At 47.2% G+C, this 9,280-nt stretch overlaps 2 non-coding genes across 2 annotated transcripts; one reads left to right on the top strand and one right to left on the bottom strand.

Annotated features, from left to right (window-relative positions):
- Nucleotides 1-402: 402 nt before the first annotated feature.
- trnae-uuc (transfer RNA glutamic acid (anticodon UUC)) lies at nt 403-474 on the bottom strand. The gene has a single exon. It is a non-coding gene; the product is annotated as a tRNA-Glu (tRNA).
- Nucleotides 475-8,718: 8,244 nt separating this feature from the next.
- LOC138230868 (U4 spliceosomal RNA) lies at nt 8,719-8,860 on the top strand. Its single transcript, XR_011186462.1, has one exon. It is a non-coding gene; the product is annotated as a U4 spliceosomal RNA (small nuclear RNA).
- Nucleotides 8,861-9,280: the final 420 nt, after the last annotated feature.

The following is a 9,280-nucleotide window of genomic DNA, read 5'->3' as shown; positions in this document are numbered from 1 at the left end:
CAGCTGCTTCCAGTGCCTTTATTGGAGTGCGCTGATGGACCGTGCTCTCTCTCCAGAGACCAGCACGCCTCTCATGGACGGAGCAGGAAAGGCGGCGTCACATTCTACAGCCCTCTCCACGCAATCGACGAAATCGGGCTACTGACGTGGAGAAAATCGCCTCTCCAGAAAGTGCAAATATCATCTTGGAGAGTATAAATCCTATTGCCGAAGGTCAGCCCTGTCTACCAGAGTAACCCTCCCACCTCCTGCAGCGATGGTCAGCTGGTCTCACACGCGAGAAGTTTCGGCTGGAAACAAGCGCCCCCTCTTCTCGCACGTTTTGCACGTTCGAGTAGTTTTAATGCGGCTCCTTCGTACACGGTGCTGATCTTTTGGAAAGCAGGAGGCAAAACTGACACGTTCCCATACCAGGAGTCGAACCAGGGCCGCCTGGGTGAAAACCAGGAATCCTAACCACTAGACCATATGGCAGCGAACAACCCTGCTGTTCCCGGCATCATGCAAGCAAACTACATAAATATGAGAAAACACGCAAGAGAGTTGTCACTCAGAGTGTCGAAGGGTCGATGTATACTGGGACTCAGTTGAAATGCAACGTCAGGACTTTTCCGTTTATGTCACACGAAGAGAGCACAGCCTTTTCCGCCCTGCCACGTGTGTATCGGTAACTCGACGTGATCGTATAGTGGTCAGTACTTTGCGTTGTGGCCGCAACAACCCTGGTTCAAATCTGGGTCACGGCAGAATAGGGGTGTTTGCTTTTACTACTTGCATGAATGAAGGCAAAAAAAAGCCAATCGATGTGAACGAACGGCGCTTTACAGAGGAGTACTGCCTGACTGGATCGTTGATGAACGACAGAGGCCACTCCGACCTCTTCTCGGGGTTTCTTCAATGACTTACTAAGGATCTTCTTCACATTCGCCCATGCAGGGGAAGCCAGTTACACCATAGCAAACGCAGGAAAGTGCATTTCATGCAGAGACCAGGAGGGACCTGTTTACACCAAGAGTGGTCGGAGTATGGAACAATGCGCCCAGCCCTGTTGCTGGAGTCGATTCTTGATTAGATCTTGGGCTCACTAAGAGGCCCCCGCTGGGTACTAATCTTTCTGTTGTTCTCGCAGGTGTTGCGCTGCTTTTGAGCCGACAGAGCTCGTCTTGGTCTGTCGGGACAGCCCAATTGCAAATGATCGGCTCCAGGTACAGAAAAAACGTGCGTTTGGTACAAGAGTGCATGAAGGCACCAGAAATACATTGGGAACAAATGACTGGTGGTTCAAGACCTCTGTGAAGTGCAGGAGCGTGCAAGAAGAGGCTGTTTGCACCCGGTCTCGAACCTGGGACCTTTCACATGTTAGGCAAACGTGATAACCACTACACTACGGAAACCTGTAGGGTTTGTTGCTGGTGTATCGCTTGCGTTTCGGGCTGAGAAAGGGACGCGTCATTTTAGGCAGGGGGCGCTGGAGAGAGGAACAAAGGGAGCGATGAAACAAAATGCCGAAACCCGGGATCGAGCCAAGGACCTTTAGAACATACTCTCACGAATCGTTAGAATATGTGCGTTTGATCATCAATTGCGTAACAACCACATTCGTTTGACTTGAGCCATCAAGCTCATAGTTTTCAAATCTTGAAAGCTGTCATTGAGCACATCATAGTCTGCAGTACGCCCCGTAACTTGCGTACTTCAACAGAAAGAAGAGCAGACAGCTCCATAAATATGCGAGGCGCAGAGAGTGCAAGGCGAGCCGCACACGTTTCGGTGGCTGAGAGAGGGCAGTTTTTGCTTCTGCATTTCCCAAGTAAGGACGCATGACAACAAGCGATCGCGGTGCTCATTTACGACATAGTGGTGATGAGTTTTCAGTACGTGTTCTTTTGAACGAGCAATGAGGTTGCTGCCTTGGACAGCTGACTGCACGCTCTCATTGTGCCACGTGATGAGTATTCACCAGGCTCGTTCAGTCATTAGTCACATTCCATTGTTTGCCATAAGCAGATGCTGCAAGGTGATGTGGATATCAGTTCCCAGTCTTGTGGACGAGGACAGAAAGAGCACACAAGGGCTCAGCCGGGAGTTGAACCCGGGACCTCCCACACCCTAAGCGAGAATCATACCCCTAAACCAATGAGCCACAGCAGCACTTTCTATTTTATCCTGTCAGCGAGCTTGAGGATGGGGGAGAGGCGTCATTCGCTCGTCCAGTCAGACCTTCATCAATAAGTCAAGAAAGCCGCAATTACACGACTGCCTTGCAGACGAAGGGCAGTGAACTGCACCCGGTAAGAGGGGAACAAGCGGCACTAGGCGACACTGAGGCATGAGCCCCAGCGAGGGGGGTTAGCTTGCATGGTACAGCGCTCGCTTTGCATGCGAGAGGTAGCGGGATCGTTTCCCACGTCCTCCAGGTGTGTGCTTAGAGCTTGATGTGCCGAAAGGTGTCCTTTAGCCTGTGGTCACACCTTGCATGGAGAGCGTCATGCAGCTGTCAATCATTTCGCAGCCACGCCCCCTCTTCATCTTCTCTCTGCCTTAAGCGTCTCCGCCACTCTCTCTTGACATTTCATGTCAGCATGTCAGAAGTCCGAGTGACGTTTTTAATGGCTGAGTGAGGGCACGATGCTGAAGCAGAGAGGCCACTTCAGCCAGAGAGACTTGTGCTAGGTGAGATCTGAAAAACGGACTCGCAACAGAAACAGACCAAAAAAGTATCGGTGAGATCAAAAGGCAAATGCAACATCCAGCAGAGGGCGTCTAAAGATTAGGGAACGGGCGACTGAAATCCATATGAGGCAAACTTTCCGGCTGTGCACTGCAGCTGGCCTCGTTGGCGTAGTTGGTAGCGTGTCAGTCTCTTCATCTGAAGGTCCTGAGTTTGATCCTCACACGGGGCAGGGCTGCTTCCTCTCTTGCTCTTTTCAAACACTTGCGGCAACTGTTCGCTCATAACCACGTCTGGAATGCGTGACCTTTACACGGGGGAGAAGCAACGCCGCATCCCTTTTCTAAAGAACATTCACATTCAGAAATAAGTCAAGAAATTTGCCATTACTTTTGCTGTCAGCCTGCCCATGTTGCCAAAGAAAGATTCACTCGGCGTCAACATGACAGAACAGCGATCACTTGAAAACACTGTTCCACACTCCGTAAGCAAGAACTTCAGTGTTTGCAGTCACCCGATATGCCGATAGTCAAAGGAGCACAAAACACGAAACGTCAAAAGACAAGATGAGTTGATGGAAAGAGCGTTGAATTGATGAGCACAAAAGTTCAGCTCGTACAATAGGCAACGAAGGTCCCGGCGTCATCATCGCACTTGAAAGGACTGCCTTGCAGACTAAGGGCAGTGGGAGGTTGCTGTTTTGAGATGGAGGCATTGGGATGGTGGGCCGAGATCTATTCTTCTTAAGGAATTCTTCATCGTGAAAGATCGGTCCACAGATCATCCAAAGAACTTACAAATTTTTTTGACTCAGGGAATCACGTCTTGAAAATACGGCTTGGACGCGTAACGGCATTCTATCCAACTATCCAACTGCAGGACTTGAGGGTTTTTTGTGCTTTGTTCTGTTTTCGTTGACATCGCATTCGTAAGAGCGTCAAAAAAAGGCAATTCCAGCATCTAACACGAATAAAAGGGCTATTGAAACTGCAGGGCTGCGCAGCTTCTAAAATCCTTGCACACAATTCTCCGTTATTGTTACTTCCTTCTTTCTGTCTAACAAAGTTCCCTTTTCCTGACCGGACGGGGAGACTATCATTCCAACTTGAAGCCAGCCTTAAGTTCTCCGAGGCGCATTTGTCTGCTAGCATGCATTTTGTGAAATTTTTTTTTGTTGTTGTTAAACCGAAAGCGACTTTGAAAAAGGGTTCCGCCGCCGCCCGGCACTCTATGTTAGACTGTATCAAGAAGGCAGTGCGCGCTGCAGCCGTGGCCGAGTGGTTAGGGCGATGGATTAGAAAGCCGTCGGGGTCTCCCCGCGAAGCTTCAAGTCCTGCCGCCTACGGTGTCGTCGTGTGTCTGCGCAACAAAGGAAAAGCACCCGTTTCGCTTTTCCCGCGACTTTTAAAACACGAATGATCTGGATTTCTAAATGAATGGCTCTTAAAATGTGATCTGATCTTCATCTGACGCATAATAATAAATAAAGACAGTCTTGTTTAACAAACAACACACAACATTTTACATTGTCAATTCAGTTCAAATCAATGTATTTCTATATAGCGCCTTTCACAACAAGGTTGTCCCAAGGCACTTAACAATGCAAGTTGTTAAGAGCCTTGTGTCTAATATGCCGCCTAGGTTACGTGCTGTCTCTTTGAGGCAAATGTTTAAATCCTCTGAGTTAAGTGCTGAAGTTATAGTAGTCCTATCAGTATTGTTGCCTCCGATCAACAGATCCTCAGTTTTCTCAGAGTTGAGTAACAAAAAGTTTTCACACATCCAAGTCTTTCCTTCATTAATGCATTTAACTAAAGTGATAATAGAAGAGTTGTCGTTTGGTGTAAACAAAATGTTTATTTGAGTGTCATCAGCATATGAATGGAAGTTCATATTATTTTTTCGTATTATCCTACCTAGCAGCAGCATGTAGAGAGAGAGAGCAATATTGGTCCCGGCACTGATCCGTCTGGTACCCCAAATTGAACTGGTGACGTTGATGAAGCAGTACAATTATTAGATATTTGAACATAATGAAAACGATGAGTAAAATGTGAAGTAAACCACTGAAGGACGGTTCCAGATAAGCCAACCTTCAAACTCAAGCCTGTGTAACAAAACAGAGAGGTCAACCGTGTCAAAGGCAGCTCTAAGATCTAGAAGCACAAGCACTGTTGCATTCCCTGCATCAGTAGCTAAGAGAATATCATTTACGACTCTCGTTAATGCAGTTTCAGAAACCAGACTGAAATTTCTCAATTATATTATTTGAATCCAGATACGATTGACGTTGGGCAACAACTATTCTCTCAAGACTTTTAGATTGAAATGGGACCTTTGAGACAGGCCTGTAGTTGTTAAGAACTTGTGGATCCAAATTTGACTTCTTAAGGAGCGGTCTAACAACTGCTACCTTAAATTGATCAGGTACAACGCCTGACGCAAGCGATGCATTCATCATACTAATTATAGGTCCTGCCAGTCCTTCGAGGGAATCTTTGACTAGCTGAGTGGGGATGGGATCTAGCGAACAGGTGGTTGACTTTGTCTTACGTCTGTGTTCATGAGTCCACCATAAGAAGAAATCTGAACAGGAGTGGTGATCATCCGAGGTCACCACGGAGGAAACCACTGATCTCCCCAACAAAAAAACCACCACTGCCCCTCTCAAGTTTGCTAAAGACCACATGGATGTTCCACAGCAACTCCTGGAACAATGTTCTGTGGACAGACGTGACAAAAGTTGAACTTGTTGGTAAATGTGCACAGCGTTATGTTTGGAGACAACAAAACACTGCATACCAACTCCAAAACCTCATCCCACCTGGGAAGCATGGCGGAGGCTGTAGGGCTTGCAATCATCGAGGGACCGATGAATTCCAAGATGTATCAGGAAATTCTACAGCAGAATGTCAGGGTGTCTGCCTGTGATCTAAAACTCGAAAGACGCTGGGTCATGCAGCATGACAAAAACAAAGGAGTACATCAACAACAGAGTGGCTGAAACAGAAGAAATTCCGTATTTTGGGATGGCCAAGTAAGAGTCCTGACCCCAATCCCATTGAAGTGCTGTGGCATGAACTGAAGCAGGCCGTTCAGCGCAAGACATCCCAAAAATATACATGAACTGAAAGTTTTGCATAGAGGAATAGGCCAAAATACCTCCTAACCGCTGCTCAGGTCTGACCAGCCGCTACAGAAAGTGGGGGTTGAGGTTTTTGTCAATAAAGGAGGTTCCACTAGCTCCTTAATATAAGGGTTCACGTACTTTTTCCATCAATGACCTTGATTGTTTAAAACATTTGTTAAAACAGCAATGTCAAATGTTGGGCGTGTGTTGTTTGTTAAATCAGACTCTCTTTATTGATTATTATGACTAAGATAAAGATAAGATCACATGTTAGGAGCCATTCATGCAGAAATCCACATCATTCCGAAGGGCTGTTTACAAAAGTTTTTCTCCCAACTGTATGTGAGAGAAAAGCAGAGACGCTCACTGAGTAAGGTGGGGTTGCAGCTTCGCAAATTGCAAGGACATTTGTACTCTCAAAAGGGGACAGGAGCAACCCAGATGGGACTCGAACCCACAATCCCTGGCTTAGAGTGCCAGTGCCTTAGCCATTAGGCCACTGCGCCACACTGGGTGAGGTTGATCACGCTGATGAAGAGCCAGTTTTTTTTTCCTTTGCTTTTTCAAAGGGATCCCCAAAAATAAGGGAAGTTAGGCAGCAGAAGGTTTACTGTGACCTGAGAAGGACCGGCATCCAATCACGGTGGTACACACACACACGCTCTCGCTCATCTGAGCTACACGGCTACCAAGATGATCTCAGGTGCGCCGAGCTGGTACGGAACATATTGAACTGATCGACGGCGAATTGTCTCTCAGACAGGCTTTTCACCTCTGAGCTCCCTGACTGACAGTGATCAGCTAGGTAGTGAAACAGTCAGCTGCTTCTAAGCCTTAAACAGCTGCATCTCGGCGCTTCCAAGGAGAGATGATTTGAAAGCCGAACATCGCCCATTGGGAACACCTTACTATCACTAGTTTAAGAGACTCTTAAGGTCTTGCAGAGGTGCCTGTCTAATAGCATGCGCTTTTCAAGCTATAGGTGTTTAGGCTGAGGCAGAATGCCTGTTAACAAAATGTTTTTCTAAAGGGGCCTCGCACTCTTTTCCAAGCAATGGTCACCATCCCCACCGAGTGTCACAATGTAGTCATGTCCTAGGACATCACCTGTTAGTCTCCATTTGTCTGCCACCAACACTTTAGGTTACGGGGTCACAACCGCACCCCGGAGACCAGAGGAGCCGTTGGCGTTCTGGTGGCGCAGATTGGGCTGAAGGTGGGGCGCTTGAATCTCGCTGTTGGAGGCCGTCTGAAACTGACCCAAGCCTTTCCCTTGAATTAAATGTAAATAAGAAATGAACACCAGATGCACATGGAATCAATCACGTGTTTCCTTTGAGCCGTTTCAAAGACTGCTCCAGAGTTTACCTTGCACAGATGCGCAAAGATTAATGATGGGGGTGCATGCTTCCAGGCGCCTTACAACTGTAGGGACTGATTAGAGACAATTCGTAGCGTGTGTTCGTTTCCATATACGCCCCGTGTTGCAATGGTAGGATGAAGTCAAATACGGCTTGGACGTGTAACGGCATTCTATCCAACTGCAGGGCTTGAGGGTTTTTTTGTGCTTTGTTCTGTTTTCGTTGACATCGCATTCGTAAGAGCGTCAAAAATAGGCAATTCCAGCATCTAACACGAATAAAAGGGCTATTGAAACTGCAGGGCTGCGCAGCTTCTAAAATCCTTGCACACAATTCTCCGTTATTGTTACTTCCTTCTTTCTGTCTAACAAAGTTCCCTTTTCCTAACCGGACGGGGAGACTTTATCATTCCAACTTGAAGCCAGCCTTAAGTCCTCTGAGGCGCATTTGTCTGCTAGCATGATTTTGTGAAAGTTCAAATTCGGACAAACACAATCTGTGGCGTTTAGCGTGACATAGTCTTGCAGGCATCGTGCTGTCTCACTGCAATACTATACCGCTGGAGGAAACAGTCCATCTGGCCATGAAACTCATTTGAACGTCTAGCTACAGCAACTAACAATATCATGATTTATTCAGGATGTGTGGAATCAGAACGTCCCGGAGACAGCTTCCGAAATCGTGATCATTCTCTGGTGGTGTCCTGCTGGGATCCTGTGGGCGTGTGTTGGTGGTATAGTGGTGAGCATGCAAAAGCCACTGCATTGGCCAGGAATCGAACCCGAGCCTCTTACTTGGCAGGCAAGAGTTCTTCCACTGAACCACCAATGCTCAATACCTGTACCTTCAAAAAAGACGCTTTTTTGGTGCTCTGTTCAAAAAGCGTCGACATCTGTTTCCAGCTGCAAAATGCCATCCGCGGACGCTGAAGAATTTATTTATTTAGACACTGCTCAGAATCCCCTGTAAGATTCTCCCTCAGTTCCTTTGAGCAGTGTTTTACCTCTTTCAAAAGGCTTCACTTTCCAAGTCACATTCCAAGGCTCATCGAACCCGGGCTGTTTCCTCCAGCGGTATAGTATTGCAGTGAGACAGCACGATGCCTGCAAGACTATGTCACTCTAAACGCCACAGATTGTGTTTGTCCGTTCGTGTCAGTCGTCGTGCAACCACGGGAAGTGGGACACAAACATGCTGCAATGCTTTCAGGACGTTAGGATTTGTTTATGCAACATCCGAGAAGAGTACTTGCGGCTTGAATGTGAACTGTACGTGCCCGCCCCCTTTCCTCTGTAGTGCATGAGTTCCTCCCGGCATGCCCTTCGTCATTGTTCTGTCATCTTGTATTTAAAGGGTTGTATTCCTGCTGCTGAAAATAAGCAACGGTTTTCTCACAACGGCCTTTGTTTCCGACGTTGCCCTTGTCTGTCATGAAATTCTTCAAAACCTCAAGCTAGAAGAAGAAGACGACAAATATGAAGCGTTACAGCAACGACATGCCATGAGACGATTGATAACGATTTCCGTAGGATCCCCGCGGTTTCCTGGCAACCGTCAGCTTTGCGCAGTGGCAGTATCGTAGCCTGTGAGGTTTAGCCGAGGCGCGATTATTACTAGTTGAAAACTTTTCCCAATACCCCCCTTCCGCCGGTTTGCAATACAATCGGCGAAAGCAATTTTTGACAGTCTCGTCAGAGACTGAGCAAGGTGTTTAAAGACAGATTTTGTCATGGTGACATCATGATAGAAAGAAACGAGCTTGTTACGTTTCAACAGAAACGCTCTTTAGCTCTTTCAGCGTTATGCAGAGAACAGCGTCTGTCGAGATCACTTTTGAGTCAGCGCGAAACGCCGTGTGCTGTCAGTTTGATTTCATATTGCTCGTAGCGGCCCCCGGCTTTTGTCTGTCAAACGTTAGGTTGCGCTTCTTCATGCTGCATCGTCGGCATGAGTGGAGCTTTATAAACGTCTGTACTTACTGCGCCCCATAAGAAATCGTTTGTCCCCGTTCAAAAGAGATTGTGCGATGTCCTGCAGCATACCTTTGACAGTTTGAAAAGAGGAATTTATTCTGCTTCCTGTGCGTGCAGTAGTTACAAAGTTGAACGCCTTTACACG

This window comes from Lepisosteus oculatus, unplaced genomic scaffold, assembly GCF_040954835.1.
Source record: "Lepisosteus oculatus isolate fLepOcu1 unplaced genomic scaffold, fLepOcu1.hap2 HAP2_SCAFFOLD_52, whole genome shotgun sequence".
Lineage (NCBI taxonomy): Eukaryota > Metazoa > Chordata > Actinopteri > Semionotiformes > Lepisosteidae > Lepisosteus > Lepisosteus oculatus.
The sequence above is the reverse complement of the archived record's forward strand: the minus strand, read 5'-3'. Positions and strand labels throughout refer to the sequence as shown.